The 19594-nt window shown below is 40.8% G+C and overlaps 1 protein-coding gene across 3 annotated transcripts in view; it reads left to right on the forward strand.

Moving 5' to 3' along the window:
* Positions 1-19594, forward strand: part of LOC138665083 (protein-glutamine gamma-glutamyltransferase E-like) — a 161295-nt gene that overhangs the window by 82009 nt on the left and 59692 nt on the right. The window lies entirely within an intron of this gene.

Raw genomic sequence — 19594 nt, forward strand, 5'->3', positions numbered from 1 at the left:
CCTATTGGAAACCGAAAACGCTGTGCCCATGCTGTGGAAACAACCGAGCGGAAACTCAGCGGTTTAAATTCCGCAGCATGTCAATTCTTTGTGCGGAATCCGCAATGGTTTTACACCTGCTTCATAATAGAAAACCGCAGGTGTAAAACCGCAGTGGAATACTCACAAAAACCGCAGTAAATCCGCAATAAATCCGCAGGAAAAAGCAATGTTTTGCCCTGCGGATTTATCAAATCCGCTGCGGAAAAATCCGTAGAGGACCATTCGACATGCGCACATACCCTAACTGGATCTCGATCCATGGCAACTTAATGCATGAACTATCTGTTGGAAATTCATCTTGTACAAGCCTAGACAGACCCACAAGGGTCTTCTCCATCCTTATCATAATAGCATCATGCCATTGGGTAGCTGGTCTTCCTCTTCACCTTCATCTTTTTATTCTTCCAAGCATGATGTACTTCTCCAGTGACTGCTGTCTTCATATGATGTGTCTATATTATGCAAATTGTAGCTTGGTGATACTTGCTTTAATTTACATGTTTGTGACTGGCTTGATTTGTTTCAAAATTGATTTATGTATTCTTCTTGCCATGTATTGTATTGGTAACATCCTTCTCCAGCACCAGAGTTCGAAGGTGTCGATTTTTTCTTCCACCTTGTTTCTTTATCATCCACGTTTCGCATCCGTATGTTACCACACAGAAGATCAAACTATTTATGCGCTGTGTATTCGTCAGTGAAATGTTCCTCGATTTTTGAAGACCTTGTCCAGTGATTTCATTGTTGATTTACCCATAGCTATGCTCCTATTAATTTCCAATGTTATCACTACATCTCGAGCGATCATTGATCTGAGTAGGTTGAAGTCTTTTTCAACTTCCAGTTTGTCGCCGTCCATTTCAAATGTGTCCTGGTCGAACTTGGCAGTAGTCAATATCTTTGTCTTCTTTATATTGAGTCTTCTTTATATGTAGTAGTCACGTATTCAAGCTTCTTAGCTTGACACTCGGTAGCTAGTTTTTAATTTCATCTACACTTGTTGCTATCAAAGTAGTACTGTCTGTGTATTTAAGATTCTGTTGATGATTCAACCAGCAATTTTGGTTCTTTCTTTTTTGAGCTCAGCCTTTCTGAACATTTTTACAGACAATAAGACACATCAGAACATAAAATGCACCCCAAATGGGAAATAAATAAAAAAATAGTGGTGCGTTTTGTAGTCCATTTTAATCATAGCTTACTGCAGGGAGCAGCGGAGCAGGGTCAGTGGAGGTAGGGTTGCTGCTTCAGGAGGCTGACAGTGGTGGCAGGAGTGGGGTGATGCTGTGGGCCCTGGGCTGGGAGGAGGGGGCATCCAGGCAGTGTGAGGCTGGGGGCCCTGGGCTCTCATAAGATGTCGGTGCTGGTGAACAGAGTCCCATATGCCATTTATTTCCCTGTGGTGGGCTTCAGGAAAATGACCGCTGGAGGTGGCACATGCGCAAATTAAGATCTTGGGAGGCGAGATCTCATCTCCTGAGACTGAAATCTATGCATGCGCCTCTGCCGGCTGCCATTTTCCCAAAGCCCACAGCAGGCAAATCAATGGAAAAAAGGACTCTGCTCACCAATGACTACATCTAGGGCCTGCAGCATCGCCCTACTCCTGCCACCACTGCCAGTCTCTTGAAGCAGCGACCCTGCCTCTTATTACCCCGCTGCAGCACAGCTACCACCCATCCCCTAATAAGTTACCTTCTAATTATAAGATGCTCCTCCATTTTTCTCCCAAAATTGTGTCTTATAATACAAAAAATATGGAAGCTTCTGCCTATAAGTTGAAGAGACATGGTGACAGGATACAGCTTTGTCTGACGACTCACTCTACTGTGAACCATCCCATGTAACCATGTACCGTTTGGACTGTTCCTTCATGGCTGATGTAAAGGTTCCTAATGAGGCTGATCAGATGGTTCGGCACATCCATATCCTTCATGGCTATCTAAAGTTTCTGGTGATCAACATAATTGAATGGTTTGTTGTAGTTGATGAAGCAAGTAGTATTTTGCTGGCATGAGGTATAAGTGCACAGTGTGATAGTTTACAGTTTGAGTCATCTCCCTTCTTCTGAATAGAAAAAAAGCCTAATCTTGTCTAGTCCTTTGACTATCAGTTGGCACAGGTGTGTGATAACAAAAACTTCTTCAGAAGACTGTATTAGCTCTACTGGAACATTGTCACATCCAGGTGTTTTGTTGCTTGTCAGAAGCTTTGTGAAAGAACAACTTTGTTTTTCAAGAAGTTTGACTTTCTATCATTTCCAATTACAGTTTCTTCCTGTGTCACTGAGGTGCTCTGTGCACTCTTATCATCTTTCCTAGATCTGTTGTGAGTCAATTATTTTGCTCCTGTTTGTGTCTTTGAAATAAGAAACAGAATCAGGCACTCTTAAGGTATCGTCACACTCAGCAACTTTGCAACGAGAACGACAACAATCTGTGACGTTGCAGCCTCCTGGATAGCAATCTCGTTGTGTTTGACACGCAGCAGCGATCTGGATCCCGCTGTTATATCGCTGGTCGGAGCTAAAAGTCCAGAACTTTATTTGGTCGCTAGATTGGCGTGTATCGTCATGTTTGACATCAAAAGCAACGATGCCAGCAATGTTTTTACATGAAGCGAGAACAATAAGTGAGTCGCCGTTACGTCACTGGATCGCTCCTGCATCGTTCTGGAGTTGCTGTGTTTGACGTCTCTACAGCGACCTAAACAGCGACGCTCCAGCGATCTAGTTTAGGTCAGATCGTTGCCTGTATCGCTGCAGCGTCGCTGAGTGTGACGGTACCTTTAAAGTTGCATGAAACTTTTTAGCTTTAATAAGAATCACAATCCAACAAATGAAATTAGTGACAACTCGGTCAACAAAATCTACTTCAGATAGTTTCTAGTCAGAGTACTATGTGGAGTAGGCATATGCTGAGCAGGAAATTTGCACAAATCTCCTGGGCAGCAAATCCCTTGCAGCTTTAAAAGTGCTGGATTCTGTTTCCTATTGGAATAGTGTTCTATTCAGGCACCATGTCCTTATACAGAGTGACGTACAATCAAGTTTTATGTTGGCGTCTTTCACCATGCCCACTCTTGGTTGAAATATTGGTTGTATCTCTTGGATCTTTAGGCATGCCTTCCTGGTCTTGCCCCTCAGATGTTCACTTTCTATCTCTGTACGTATCTCTTAGTAATAAAGTTCTTTGAATGGCTCGCTTTAGTCTTTTATTGATGTTTACTGCATGCTGCTTATCACATTTTGCATTTGCAAGTCGTCTTTCTTCAATAATCTTTAGGTTCTCTCTTGTTAAGTCTTGTTGAAGTCTTTTATGCCTTATTGTGTTACTGGTTTCTTCATTAATAATAGTCTTTATATGTGTCCATAATTCCTCAGGCATCTTTCACTTACTTCAATAGAATAAGTTAGTTTGAACATCAAAAGACTGAAACAGTTGCACACATTTGAAATACATGTATCTTTGAGATACAGTGATCATTTGATCTATAATATCAAGATACTAACTTTGAATCTAAAATTCACAAGCTGTAAAATGACTCATTACAGTTTGTGAGCTACAACAGAATTCTGACAAACAACAGATTTTGCCAAGCAAAAAAGCCATCAGTTGGCAAATTTCTCTAAAACAGGTAAATGCAGTATTGCATTAGCTAATCCAATTCAGCAAGAGCTATTCCATTTTTAGTAAAATGGGTCCTTATTGAATAGTCATAATAAGGCATATGAACTGGGGTAATACTGATGGAACAATTAATTTAATAGAGTATTTGGTTGAACATACTGTGATCAGAAATTATGACATATTAATAGAGTCGGACTGCTACTACAACCTACGATTATTAGAACGAAGGTGTATCAGCAGTAGTTATATAGTATTTAGTAAATAAAAATGGTAAGGAACAAAATATGAAGTCTATGACAATGAAAAGCCTTGATCACACATATTTACGTAATGTATAACCTCTGCCAATTACATTACTTAACAAAACCAAACAGAAAAACATATGCTTAAATTGCAGACACTAACTCAAAGAATATTTATAGAGATATAAAATATAATCTTATTTATTAACAGTATGGATTAGGTGTGGATGTAAAGTCTTCTTTATGGAGCTGACAGCACTTGGATTTTAATACAGACAAAAATCCTGGGCTTATGTATTTCTTAGAAAAATAAAATGTGTAGTCAATTCTCTGAATATTTTTTTTACACTGGGATTTATGGGAGAGAAGATATTTATAATACTGCTTTTGTGCTTTTACGCTACACCTAGCTTCATTATTTTCAAAGGTGCCTATAAACATTAGATTTATTAGATTTTAACTGACATAAATGAATAATATCAACCAAAATGATCACAGTCTGTTACCATATAGAATCAAGATGGCAGTGTTTGAATTTGCAGATCGAAAGTATGTAGCTGAAATACTATTCCCCAAAAAAGATTTTTCGTTTGTCGCCGAGTGTCATTGAACTTGCATGGCCAACATGGACCAAAATGTGTGTTGGCACCGCTGTGTGAAGATTGTTTGCCAATCGTTTTTTCTACTACTACTACTACTACTACTACTACTACTACTACTACTTTCATCTAAATGTTTCAGAACAACATGATCAAAAATAAGTCAACAAATCAAACTAAATGATGAGGAAATATCCATCTGAAATAAATCTAGTTTGTTCACACTGCTACAAATTCAACCAAGTTTGTGGATGGTTGGAGATAATTGGTCAATCATGATTTAGTTTTGAAATCAACAGTAACAAGCTTGAAATAATTTACAGTGGTGCTGTTTCTGGAAACAAGTAGGCACGTTGAGTAGCCAACAAAAGTTCCTTATATTCACTGCTTAGGAAAAGCAAAATGATGAACTCATATGCAGTAGCTTTGTAGCTAAGAGATTTTGGAGATCGTTTACATATGTCAGTCCACAAACATACATTTTAAATAGAACTTGAAGCATGGGTACTTTGGGGTGTCTGAGTTGCTTTCCTTGTTGATGTTGCATCACTTCAGCACTGATGGCTCCATGGCAAAGGACCTTTAAGGTTAGAGACCCACTAAGAGGTCTGCCGTGATGTGGCAGTGGTCTTCATACACTATGATGAAAACCTCATGTTTAGTTTTTTGTTTTTTTTAAATTAGACACAATAAATCAATGTGAGATGTTTGGATGTGTTGTCCAGGTCTTTTTGCTTCAGTTATAGCATATTACATTTTACATAGAGATGAGCTAATTTGTACGATTAGAAGTGATTTCTCCTTGACTTTACAAAAATTTGCATTCTCCAAGATCTATATTTCTTGCCAGACAAGTTCATCAAAATTAAGGCCAGTTGGCCACCATTTTGCAGTACCACAGAGAGCAGACAGAAATTGAATGAAAAAAAGAATACTCACCTCAAACCTCAACTGTTTTCTCATCCTTGCCACCCATTGCTCAGCCCTCAATGCCTGTCCTTTGCAGCTTCCTCTGTCTTGCTCATCCTCTTCATCATTTATCACTCTGTGCCAGTACTTCTAGTGTTAAGTATAGATCTGATGTCACTGTGCATCATAACACACGTTATGATTTCACAACGTGTGTCACCTGAGGTATAGACTAGGCCTTGGGCAATGCATGTCGTAAGGTCGCGACATGTGCCGCAATGGCAATCCATGCAGTGAGGTCAGAAGAAAAGAATGTGGGCGAAAGTAAAAGGCATAAAGAAGAGGTGCAGAGGACTGGATGAGCAGTGAGGTGACTTTTATTTATTCTTTTTTAAAATCTTAGATTTACTATTGTCTGGGGTTTGGAGACCCGAGTGCATAATAAAAAAAAATTCATATAAAATCTTAGATTTACTATTGTCTGGGGTTTGGAGACCCGAGTGCATAATAAAAAAAAATTCATTTGCATTTTCGAACTTCACTAGGCTTTGAAACCTGGGAATGGGGTCACTTTTCCATTTTGAATGGAGTGTAACAATTGGTACTATATACAATTATTGTTCATGGGACTACCGGAAAAAGACGATTGCAGCGCTAAACTATTTCCAGAAGACCCAGGCCATGAACAATGAATAGTATGCATAGTTTGCATCTCGGCTTTGGGAAAATGGCCGCCGCGATCTCTAATGCGCACGCGCGGCATCCCGCGGCCATTTTCCTGAAGCCCCGTGCAGCAGAGCACTCCATCTGCGCACGCGCGGCCCCAGGAAGATGGCCACCCCCACCGATGCAAGGGATTACAGCGCAGATCGCACGCTGTGTCTTCACGTGGGCGCAGGGAATTCGGAACTCTGGACATGCGCACACCACTACGCCACCAACGGAAAGCTGGGGAAGAAAAGAGCGCTGTGAACACGCCCACCTGACCAGACCAGCCTGATTGACAGGCGAAAACGGCGACTTTGGTAATGTATTTCTCAGCATACATGGGGAATCAGGGTACACTACATACACTATAGTAACGCACATCGCAGGCCCTATTTAACAGAATTTATAGCTCAATCTGAAAAAACGGGGTGACAGGTTCCCTTTAACAAAAAGGTGTGAAACAACTGAAAATATGTCTTATATTTTAGGTTCTTCAAAGTAGCCACCTTTTGCTTTGATGACTGCTTTGCACACTCTTGGCATTCTCTTGATGAGCTTCAAGAGGTAGTCTTCGGGAATGGTCTTCCAACAATCTTGAAGGAGTTCCCAGAGATGCTTGGCACTTGTTGGCCCTTTTGCCTTCACTCTGTGGTCCAGCTCACCCCAAACCATCTCGACTGGGTTTAGGACTGGTGACTGTGGAGGACTCATTAGACCAAAGCACAGATTATATATAATTACATAGATAGATTGCAGAAAAGCTGGCAATTCAGCAACAGTGTATAGTAAGGCTGATGGCCGCCCCCCTAAAGAATGAATGGAGTGGGTAGCCAAGCATGCACATTTCCCTTCTATTCAGGATGGAGCTGTAAAGCAGATACTCAGCAGTAAACTAGTTTTCCTCTATGCCAAGAATAGGATACACAGTAACTTGATTTTTGAGGATTTACTCTTTAAGTATAATATGTTGGGAGAAGCAGATTGACACTTCATCTGCATAATATAAACCTGTTAGCCAACAAATTAATAGTAGGTTGCACAATACATAGTTCAATAAGATTGGCAAGTGTGCCATTTATTTGGCATAAGGATGTGACCTGTGGGTGGAATATAGAACAATCACATATTATAAAAATTACGCTCAGTAAATCTGTGAACTAAATAGATGAGGTCATAAAAGGTAACGACACATGTCATTAGGATTAGATTAAAAAAACAAAGAATACAAAGTAAACAAAATCCATTAATTCATCTGAATAGGATTGGATCTAGCCACTTTAAGGCTGCTTAGTATGTTATGCTGTACTACGGGACTTAGAGTCATGCAAAAAAATATTGAAGTTTTGAAGTGGTACGGTAGGACATACAAATACCATGCAAATCCAAAGAAAAGTGAATGGAATAAATACACATGCTGCACAGTGTACTATATATTTTACAAAAATGCACCATTTCACTGCAATTTATTAAAATCATTTTCTAATCATTTTCCATATTTAAGTAAGATTCATACAGATGTTAAATAAGTTACACTGTGTAATAAAGATCAAAATACAGGGATCTCAATCCTACTGGATATGATTTGAGAAGTTTACCATAGTGAGTTCTCATAAAAGTGTCAATAACGGGGACAATCCATCTTTGCTATTGCACCTTTTTTTTGTCTGGTTTCTTTGTGTTTGAGGCTTGTTTTTTGTTTGAACCATACTCATTTTTTCATTTGTGCCTTTTTTAAAGTGACCAAAGTTACTGTTTTTATATTCATCTGTGTTCTTTTTTATGTTTGCTATTCTGAACGGACTTTAGGCTTTCTGGATGTTTAATCAATTGCCAATTTTTGAAAAGTCACAAAATTTCTGATTGGGTGTATTCCCGCTATCCTCCTCTGCCATAGTTGTTTTATGTGCATAATTTTATGTGACATTTTTTGAAACGTGACTAATTGTACTAAAAAGTGGAAAAAAAGGCAAAAATAATGATGAGTTTGGAGCAAAAAAGCATCAACTACCACAGGACAATGATGAATCAGGGACATTGTGTCCAAGTCTAAGGAAAAGGAAAAATATTGATTAGTCTTATTATACATCACATTATCCTCCTGTATATTGAAAGTTACTCACAAAATACATGATTGAAAAAAAAACTTTTCCAACATGATGCTTGTGCTCTAGGGCTCTGTTGGACATACACCTTAAGGTACCTTCACACCTAACGATATCGTTAAGGATATCGTTGCAATGTCAAGCTTTTTTGTGACGTAGCAACGATCCCGCTAACGATATCTTTATGTGTGACAGCGATCAACGATCAGGCCCCTGCTTGGAGATCGTTGGTCGTGGGGAATGATCAGAACCTTTTTTTGGTCGCTGATCACCCGCTGTCATCGCTAGATCGGCATGTGTGACGCCGATCTAGCGATGTGTTCACCTGTAACCAGTGTAAACATCGGGTTACTAAGCACAGGGCCGCGCTTAGTAACCTGATATTTACCCTGATTACCATTGTAAAAGTAACAAAAAAACACACTACATGCTCACATTCTGATGTCTGTCACGTCCCCCGGCGTCCACAGGGTTAAAACTGCTTTCGGCAGGAGCGCTGCTAATGCACGTGCTGCTGCCGAGAGCTTCCCTCCACTGACTGTCAGTGCCGGCCGTAAAGCAGAGCAGACCGGTGACGTCACCGCTCTGCTCTGCTTTACAGCCGGCACTGACAGTCAGTGGAGGGAGGCTCTCGGCAGCAGCGCGTGCATTAGCAGCGCTCCTGCCAAAAGAAGTTTTAACCCTGTGGACGCCGGGGGACGTGACAGACATCAGAATGTGAGTATGTAGTGTTTTTTTTTTTTTACTTTTACAATGGTAAGCAGGGGAAATATCGGGTTACTAAGCGCGGCCCTGCACTTAGTAACCCAATGTTTACCCTGGTTACCCGGGGACTTCGGCATCGTTGAAGACAGTTTCAACGATGCCGAAGTCGTTCCCCTGATCGTTGGTCGCTGGAGAGAGCTGTCTGTGTGACAGCTCCCCAGCGACCACACAACGACTTACCAACGATCACGGCCAGGTCGTATCGCTGGTCGTGATCGTTGGTAAATCATTTAGTGTAACAGTAACTTTAGTTTATTGCTTGTGTTGCACATTTGCATTAGAATACATTGTGAACACTGATTCAGACAAAATGAACATAGTGATCCTATTTAGTGATGAGCGAACGTGGTCGCATAACGTGCTGTCCGAGTATCTTGGGTGTGCTGGTTCGGTTCCATTCGGCTGCATAATTTGCGGCTATTATACAGCTTCAACACACAGAGTTCTCTGAAGTGGTGAATGATTGACTTTTATTGCCACACACACAATATTAGCATTTATTCCCTATAACTTACCATATTTCTATAAATTATTTGATGGATTTATGGATGATTTTTATGGATTGCCTACGGCACATGACCCTTTTTACCTGCGTATACACCATAGAATTCCCTAACATGTTTTATTACAGTTCAAGTATTTTTTATACTGTATTGTATAATTGCACATGAGCATTTTATGAGTCTAGCTGGAGCTAGACTCATAAAATTCTTATTTTCATATCATACAGAAAAACTTTCATAAATGATTCTATTCATCCTGATGTGGAGTAAATACACCACCCTCATCCAAAAGATCCATTTATTAATGTAAGCAGTTTGCATTCTTAATTCTGGTGCTGTAACTGATTTGGATTCAGCACCGGCTGCTCCAGTGGTCTAAGTAGACCAAGGAAGCAATTAAATTCTGCTTCTCGGTCAAGTGGCTGGGAGAGTGTGTCATCAGACGCACCTCTGACGATTTGCTGTTCCTATTATCTGACCTCTGCAGCCAATCACAGGCCTTAGTAGTCATGTGACCAAAGAACAGGACATCATCATTCCCTATCTTGGCTCAGATCAACAGAGTTCCTGGATCCATAGCAGATAAAGCAAATGGTTAGGATAGATTAAATTAGTTTGAAAACCTAATGCTTGTGAATATTGTTTGGACGATGGAAACCCTAACTCGGACATGTTTTCATCCATTTACTATCATTTCTTTTACTTATTTAAAATTTTTCAAGAAGTTACAAAAGAAAAATACACGATTTTGAAGTTGAAAAAGTGTGAATTATCCAACAAAAAGTATTGGATGTTAGTCATCACTTGAACAGTAGTTGTCCTGTCGTGTAAAATTAAAGCTATAATTATCATGATTGCTCCTACAGCTCAGCCTTATGAGTATACACGAAATATAACATCTCATTAAAAGACGCAGCATATCATTTCACAGACTAGTTTGATTTAATGCATTCATTCAATGATGACTGAGACTCAGAATTATTTATGAAGTAGCAAGTCTATATATCACCTTTGAAGTACAGTTGACAGCATGAGCATGCACGTTCTCTACCTGTCAGAATAATAGACCAATTAAAGGATGGAAAATTCCGTAATGAAGAGTGAACCTATAAATGGCACCAGAAATTGCACTTCCAGAATTTCGCTTTTTCTTCATAATTTCCACATTTATTACACATTTATCATATTTGATTCTTAACTACAATGAAGCATTAAAAAATGAAAACTTATCAACACTTTGTTTTTGTTACTACAGCTTTTACTATTTTCAGAAACAAATGATTTAAAAAAAATTCATGTGCAAAAATAATCACGTTCATTTTTTCTGGGTTCACACTTAAGATTTTATTGCAGAACTTTTCAGAAATTGCTGCAAAACTCACAACATGATCACAGCTTGAGAGACAGCCTTATTTTACAGAAAACTTACTATATGTAAATAAGGATCAGATTCAACCAACCAGCTATGTTTTATCAAAACTGTATTATACATTGGGTGAACACATAGGGCAATGGGTCCTATATAAGACATGTATATGGACTCTTGCTCTTGAGACAGTAAGCATCCTAAAGCAGAAGACGCTACAGATCCCATTATGACTACCATAAAAAATCCAGTATATTTAAACAGGTCTTTACTAGAGATGAGAGTGCACTAAAATGCTCAGATGCTCGTTGCTCGAAACAAGCAAATGCTCGTTTCGAGTAATAAATATAAAGGGAGTCATTGGGAAAGCCAAGCTTTTTTTTTTCCCAGCAGACCCACAAAGAGGTTTGGGGGGAAATGAAAATGTTCAAATAGATGGAAAAGTGCTGAATAGAAGGATGGGGAAGACTCCTGGAAGCATCTCTGACTCCCAAATCGTTGCTGAGAACAATGATGCCACACTTTTACTTCACTTTACGGAGTGACAATAAAACATTCCAAACCGACAAGAAATTGCATTTTGCAATGACTTGTGTATAAGGCAACATTTAATAAGGATTTTAAAAAAAAATCATTATTTTAGTAAACCAAAATTGATTTTTTATTTAAAAAAATAGGAAATTTCAGTTTAATTTATGAAGAAAGCAAGACCTGACAAAAAATAGGGTCTCAGAGGGACTCAGATACATCCTGCATTAGACATAAAGGAGGGCCTCGTACACATTCTATTCAAATTGTCATGTATTGGTACTCCTAAACTCATAAAGGTTATGCACTTTTGAGGGTAAGATAACAAGGAAATGTACTCCAGACCACAGAATAATCTATGGGTGAGCAAAATAATATTGTTACATTTTTTAACAATTTTTTTTGAGGGTTATATACTAACAAAATGTACCCAAGGTCACGTAATACCCTACGCATGAGCAATATAATATCAATACATTTTTTTAACACGTCTTTTGACGGTTACCGTATTTTTCGAACTATAAGACGCATCTAAGTTTTAGAGGAGGAATTTAGAAATAAAAACTTCAAGTAAAAAATGCGGTCATTTCTGTATTAATATCCCCTATCCTAGTATGCATGGCCCCCTCATCCCTATCCTGGTATACGTGGCCCCCTCATTCCTATCCTGATATGAATAGCCACCATCCCCATCCTGATATGCATGGCCTCCACATCCCTCTCCTGATATGTGTTGCCCCTTCATTCCTATTCTGGTATGCATGGCTCCCTCATCCTTATCCAGGTATGCAGAGCCCCATCTCCATCCTGGTATACATGGCGCCATGCTTATCCTGATGTGATTGGCCCCATCCTCAACCTGGTATGCATGGCTCCATCAGAAAAACATTTTAAAAAAGCATGAACCATTATACTTACCTTCTTGCCCTCCCTCGCAGTGTCTTGTTCCGATGCCAGCATCTGCTTTATGCTTGACATTTTTGGAGGAAAAAGTGCATCTTATAGTCCAGAAAATCCGGTGTATAACAACGAAATATACCCAAGAAGATATAATGCTCTATGGATGAACAATACAATACCAATACATCTTTTAGCAAGATTTTGGGGCCTTATACAGCAATGAAATATACTCAAGAACACGTAATACTGTATGGATGGACAATATAATACTAATACATTTGTGACAAGTTCTGAGGGTAATATATCAACTAAATGTATCATAGAAGATGGAATAGTATATGGGTGAGAAATTTAACACAGCAAAACATTTTAACGCTTTTTTGGTGAGTTGTATATCATAAAAAATGTACCCCAGAACAAGTAATAGTGTTTTGGTGAAAAATGTAGCCAAGCTAAATTTTTTAACACTTTTTGGGAGTGTTGTATATCATAGAAATGTACCAAGACCACATAATACTCTATGGTTGTGAAACTTAACCCAGCAAAATTTGTTAATGCTTTTTTTCGAGTGTTGTATTTGACAAAAATGTACCCCAGACCACAAAATAGTGTATGGGTAAGAAGTGTAATCCAGAAAAAAAATTAAATTTTTTTGTAGTGTTATATATCTAAGAAATGTAACAAAGCCCAAATTTTAAAAATTATTTTGTATTGTTACATACCACCAAAATGTGACAGACAGCAAATAATAATCAATGGATGAGTAATCTAATCCAGTGATATTTTTTAGCACTTTTTGTAAGTTTTACATACCACTGTAATACAATAATAACAGTGTAAAGCTGTTTGAATGAATGAAAAAAGTGTAGCTGATGTACGTATACAGTCCTAAAGGCTTTGCAGAAAGTGAAAAGCCAAGCAAAACTATAATGAGGGTCATCTATGGACCCCTGAAAGGCATAAACTAGGGGACCTCATTCAAAGGTTGAATATTAAAAACACTCTAATTGCTGCGGCCATCTGGTAATGTGGAAAAGTGTGGGCTAATCCAGGCTTTGTTTATTTTTATTAGAGTAAGCCTGTGAGTATTTTCAGTTGACAGGCCCCAGTCTGTTATGACCCCCGCAAGCACTAAACTCCTACTCAAACAAGACGTTAGTGGCAGGGCAGCACAACTCCTCCAAAGCATAGAAGGACAGTTCATGCCAGGTGTATAGCTTTGAGATCCAATAGTTAAAAGTCACAGATGGCTGATCATACCGGCGTACTCCCTATGTCAAGTATTTTTTGACCTTCTTTCAAAACTTTTCCATCCCTTTCAAAGATACCTGGTCCTCAGGTCTTGACGCAGGGCTGGAGTCAGGAAATTGGCCCACGACTTTGACAGTGTACTCCTGCCTCTGCTGTGTGTCTCCCTGGCCTTTCCACCTTGGTTGGGCAAGGAAGCTTTCTCCCTGCCACTAGCATTGTCTAATGGGTATTTTTTCAACATATTTTCCACAATGGCCTTCTGGCATAGCACCATTTTAGAAGACCTATCCACCTCAGGAACAAGAGATACAAAATTCTCCTTGGGTATAGCAGGCTGAACAACCAGTACTCTTTTTTGGCCAAGATGAATGCAAAGCGAGGTCACGGGAAAGGCAGTGGTACATAAAGTTGGCCATATGTGCCAAACTCCATACAGTCAACACTTCTTTGTCTCCATATGATGACGACTCTCCATCTCCAGCACCTCCTCCTTCTCTTCTTCCTCATTCCCTTCCTCAGCCCATCCACATAGGAGAGACGGGATGAAGGGTGTGTGGCTTCTAGCCTATGTTGCGCTAGCCACCAGCTCCTGTTCCTCCTCTTCCTCCTCATCAGCGTCCACATCCTCATTGATAACCAATTTACGCTTAGCAGATGAGTTGCGGCTGGGCTGACTGGAATCTCTATTTGTTATGTCTTCAGTCATCCTCACCTTGTCCACATGCAAAGCTTCATGTTTAATTGTGAGCAGCAACTGTTTAAGTAGAGAGAGAGAAAAGTGGGATTGTTGCACTGCCTATGTTGTTTTCATTGCTCATCATCTTTGCGGTGTCCTTAAAATCTTTGAGAACAGCACAAAGGTAAGACATCCATTCCCAATCTTCAGTTGTTATGTTCAGAGGCTGACCAGAACCGACGGGTGTGTTGGAGCTGGTACTTAACCACTGGCCTTGCTAGCAAGTTTGGTGTGGAATTCCAATGCGTGGTGATGTTGCACACCAGTCAGTGGGTGCTGACATGGCGTACCTTGACCAGAAGCTGTGCAAATCTGGGTAGGTTTTCAGAAACCGCTGGGTTGAGCACATGTGCCAAGTTTGCCAAGCTTCACAGCCACCACCAAGTTATGCCCATTATCACACACGACTATGCCTGGATGGAGGTTTAGCGGCAAAAAACACAGATCTATCTGGTCTCTTATTCCTTTACATAACGCTGCCGTGGTGTATGTTTTGTCTCCTAGACAAATTAGTAACATAGTACATAGTAACATAGTTAGTAAGGCCAAAAAAAGACATTTGTCCATCCAGTTCAGCCTATATTCCATCATAATAAATCCCCAGATCTACGTCCTTCTACAGAACCTAATAATTGTATGATACAATATTGTTCTGCTCCAGGAAGACATCCAGGCCTCTCTTGAACCCCTCGACTGAGTTCGCCATCACCACCTCCTCAGGCAAGCAATTCCAGATTCTCACTGCCCTAACAGTAAAGAATCCTCTTCTATGTTGGTGGAAAAACCTTCTCTCCTCCAGACGCAAAGAATGCCCCCTTGTGCCCGTCACCTTCCTTGGTATAAACAGATCCTCAGCGAGATATTTGTATTGTCCCCTTATATACTTATACATGGTTATTAGATCGCCCCTCAGTCGTCTTTTTTCTAGACTAAATAATCCTAATTTCGCTAATCTATCTGGGTATTGTAGTTCTCCCATCCCCTTTATTAATTTTCTTGCCCTCCTTTGTACTCTCTCTAGTTCCATTATATCCTTCCTGAGCACCGGTGCCCAAAACTGGACACAGTACTCCATGTGCGGTCTAACTAGGGATTTGTACAGAGGCAGTATAATGCTCTCATCATGTGTATCCAGACCTCTTTTAATGCACCCCATGATCCTGTTTGCCTTGGCAGCTGCTGCCTGGCACTGGCTGCTCCAGGTAAGTTTATCATTAACTAGGATCCCCAAGTCCTTCTCCCTGTCAGATTTACCCAGTGGTTTCCCGTTCAGTGTGTAATGGTGATATTGATTCCCTCTTCCCATGTGTATAACCTTACATTTATCATTGTTAAACCTCATCTGCCACCTTTCAGCCCAAGTTTCCAACTTATCCAGATCCATCTGTAGCAGAATACTATCTTCTCTTGTATTAACTGCTTTACATAGTTTTGTATCATCTGCAAATATCGATATTTTACTGTGTAAACCTTCTACCAGATCATTAATGAATATGTTGAAGAGAACAGGTCCCAAATTAGCTTCACCAAACCCTGTTGCTTCTTTGCTGAGGCAGTGCTGCAGAGCTTCCAGCTTCTGGCTGAGGTGGATTAGAAATGAGCAAACATGTTCAGAAAAAGTTTCACCAATCTCAAATTCGGCACAAACCATGCACATTTGGATTCGTCTTCAGATTCCCCAGTATTTTCCTCAAATTCAGCCAAAGTTCGGTAAATGATCAAGTTTCCACTAATATTTTTTTTTAGGACTTTGGCTAGGATAGTGGTGCGTTGTTAATGAGGGGAGTGTTAGGTGTCGAGTTCCCGTCGCTGCACAGGGGGAATTTTGAACTATGTCTGCTGCGGTCTCCCATTCTCCTCCAGCCACAGTGGAACCTGCTCAGCAGAGACATCAGTCCCAGTGCCTGGCTCAGCCTGATACTGTGCGAATGGTTGCTGCTGGATTTCCAGGCTCTGCCTTTGTAGCCAGCACTGGTCAGAGGTGAGCAGGCTTTTCTGGGACTAAGTCCTGCTTTTCTCACACTGAGCATGCCCACGGGAGGACTTCTCATTGGAGGTCGGGGTCAGACACTCAGGCCCTGTAGCAGCTCCTATTGGTCCACCAGGAAGGTCCTGAAGAGCTGCAACTATAAAAGGTTTGCATGGCTGCACGGCCATGCGCTAGTATCAAATGTGTTTGGCTTATGCCAGTGGATACTATACCCCACTATACATATGTGGTGTGAGGCTGTAGCTTTGGGACTGTACACTCAGGCAGGCAGTTAGCGTCAGTGGGGGCAATTAGCCGTTGGCTTTGCATATGGTTCCAGAGCAAGCACAAGTATGGTTAGTGTAATAGTCTTGTGTACAGTGCGACTCTGTGAGGCAACAGAGATCGCTTCCAGTTTACATGGGGTGAAGCTTGACCCACGTGTGTGCTCAGAGTTTATCCGCCATTACTTTGCAGCAGATATCTCTGCATGGTGGACCCCGGGCTGCGAACGCAGCCTTCCTTCCTAAGAATCAGCGCCTGAAGGACCTTAGATGACGTCGCGGCTTGTGATTGGTCACGTGACACCCATGTGACCGCTCACGCGACCAATGACAAGCCGCGACGTCATCGAAGGTCCTTCAGGCGCTCATTCTTAGGAAGGAAGACTGCCGGTGAGAACCAGGGCGCGTCCGAGGGTAAGTATATCAATATTTTTTATTTTGATTCTTTATTTTACACTTAAATATGGATCCCAGGGCCTGAAGGAGAGTTTTCTCTCCTTCAGACCCTGGGAACCATAAGAAACCCAATGCACTGCATTGGGTTTCGTGTTTCGGCCGACCACGACCCCGACTTTTCTATAGGATCGGCCGATTTCACTCGACCCGACTTTTGAAAAAGTCGAGTTTCGTGAAACCTGACCCAATCCTATAAAAAGAAAAGTCGCTCAACCCTAATTGCCACTTCAGTATATAAATCCATTGTGCTAATTGTGTGGTCCAGCCAGCAGTCCATATTTTAGCATATAAATCCATTGTGCTAATTGTGTGGTCCAGACACCAGTCCACATTTCAGCATGTAAATCCTTTGTGCTAATTGTGTGCTCCAGCCACCAGTCCACATTTCAGCATATAAATTAGTTGTGCTAATTGTGTGGTCCAGCCTCCAGTCCATATTTTAGCATATTAATCTTTTGTGCTAATTGTGTGGTCCAGCCATATTATCCTAGCAAATAAATACTGACTGTTAATTTAATGACAAGTGATTGACAGGTCTGAGCCTAGGGTTGTGAAATAGCTAGTTAAAAGAGTAAAAGGTTACATCCAACAAGAGTGGGAAAAAGCAAGATTGTGGCGGAAGGAAGAATAGGCGTGGTGTTTTAGGTGTATGTGGGGTAGGTGGTAATGTTACTGAAAGCTCTACTGAACAAACACCAACTTGTCCTATCCAAAGACTTTAGTGGTGTGTGCAAATAATTTTTCGAAATGTGGAGACTCCAAATTGGGTCTCCATCTGATGGGTTTGCGTGTAGTGGAAGGGGTGTCAGAGCCCCATTATACTATTTCTACTCTGAGGAAATTGATGCCATTTCAGTGGTGTGTGGCAATCATTTTTCAGAAATGTGGAGACTCCAAGTTTGGTCTCCATCTGGTGGGTTGCCTGTAGTGGAAAGGGTCTCAGAGTATATATATATATATATATATATATATATATATATATATATATATAATCCAGAACAAAGAATAGTGTATGGGTAAGAAATTTAACCCAGGAGAATATTTTAACAATAAAGCTGCAGCTATGTATTTGCCAACGGACTGCTCAGCCCTAATCCCTGTGTGTGGACTGGATTCTGTTACTCTCCCTGTTTTTGTGACTCTCTCCCTCCTAATTGCAGATTGTATATGATATAACCAACAAAGCAAATGATTAGCCCTTAGAACGTTGGTTAGTATGATGGCTCAGTTTCAGCACCAGTATCAACACTGCAGACCTCTGATTTGTTATACTGTGCACACCGGCCTAGATAAGCACTCTTTTCCTCCGATATGAACTGTCATAGAGCTGTGCAGAGCCAGATGTCACCTGCTGTTTTATAAGTCCTGATGATCACACAGCCAGCCAATTACAGTAATGCCACAACCAAGATGGCTATGCCATTACAGTGACACTCAGGCAATCTCTGAATGCTTTTTGGCTGTGCAACAGGTGCCAAAAATGCGGGGCAGGGATTTGAGTTTTACGTAGAGTGTTGCTCATTATTCGCCGAGTAACTAGTTCATTTGAGCACCATGATACTCAAGTGATAACCAAGTATCACCAAGCATGTTTGTTCATTGCTAGTCTTTACCCTTCAGATATAGGTACGAACTTCAGCACTGCATGGCTAACTTTATACAACAACAGATGGAAAGGTCAGCATTTCTCTGCCTGCTTTTCACTCAACCTTTGGGCAAGAACAGGCAACATCCACTCCTGGCTCAGCAACTTCAAACTCTCGCTCATGCCTATCTACTATACTCCACCTTACACCACCATTCAGCCAGCTTCACACATACTCTCTTCTCTATGGTTTTCAAGGAAAAGCTGTGACTCACCCATAGGATTCCCCCTGTGGAACCTGAATCTGGGTGAGCATCTTAGGCAACCTTTTAGTTCTGCCTCTATAACTGTGGACCTCATTTTGCCACCCTCTCATGGGCAGCTAGTGGTAATCTCCCCTCACTATACTGCATATGCATGTGTCAACAGTTACGTGCATGCAAAAGCAGGATGACTCAGTGGTAACTTAACAGATATTTATTTGATCAACAGAGATATTGAAATTACAATAAATTGTTATGCAGTGTGAATACAACAATTCATCTATACTGGGTATTAATGCAATTCTATTACCACACAAGTAAAAAACTATTATCATTAGTGGTGTCTTGGAGCTAACATCTCCACCTGAAGTGTGTCACAGTTCTATTGGGCCCGTCACTGTAGTCTCTGTCATTTTCTAAACAACACGGCCTTATCGAAAGTCTACAATACTCCACCCTTAGACTGTAAGTCCAGTATTGATGAGTCATTTTGCACACCCATCACGCTGGCTGATTTCATCCCCTGAAGAATGGCCCAATCAACTTTGTACCGTTCATCTACATAGGAGTTTATGGCCCATGGAAACATTCTTCTTCTGAGGCATGGTCATCTCTCTTGGCCCTGCCCTGCCCACCACGTCTGGTCTCCCATCTCTGGTTCTGGTCATTCGGCCCGAGATATGGTTATTTGGTTCTTTACTCTGGTCTGGTCACTCGGTGCATAACTCAAGCCTGGTTACTCAGTTCTTCACCCGGG

This window comes from Ranitomeya imitator, chromosome 2, assembly GCF_032444005.1.
Source record: "Ranitomeya imitator isolate aRanImi1 chromosome 2, aRanImi1.pri, whole genome shotgun sequence".
Taxonomy (NCBI): domain Eukaryota; kingdom Metazoa; phylum Chordata; class Amphibia; order Anura; family Dendrobatidae; genus Ranitomeya; species Ranitomeya imitator.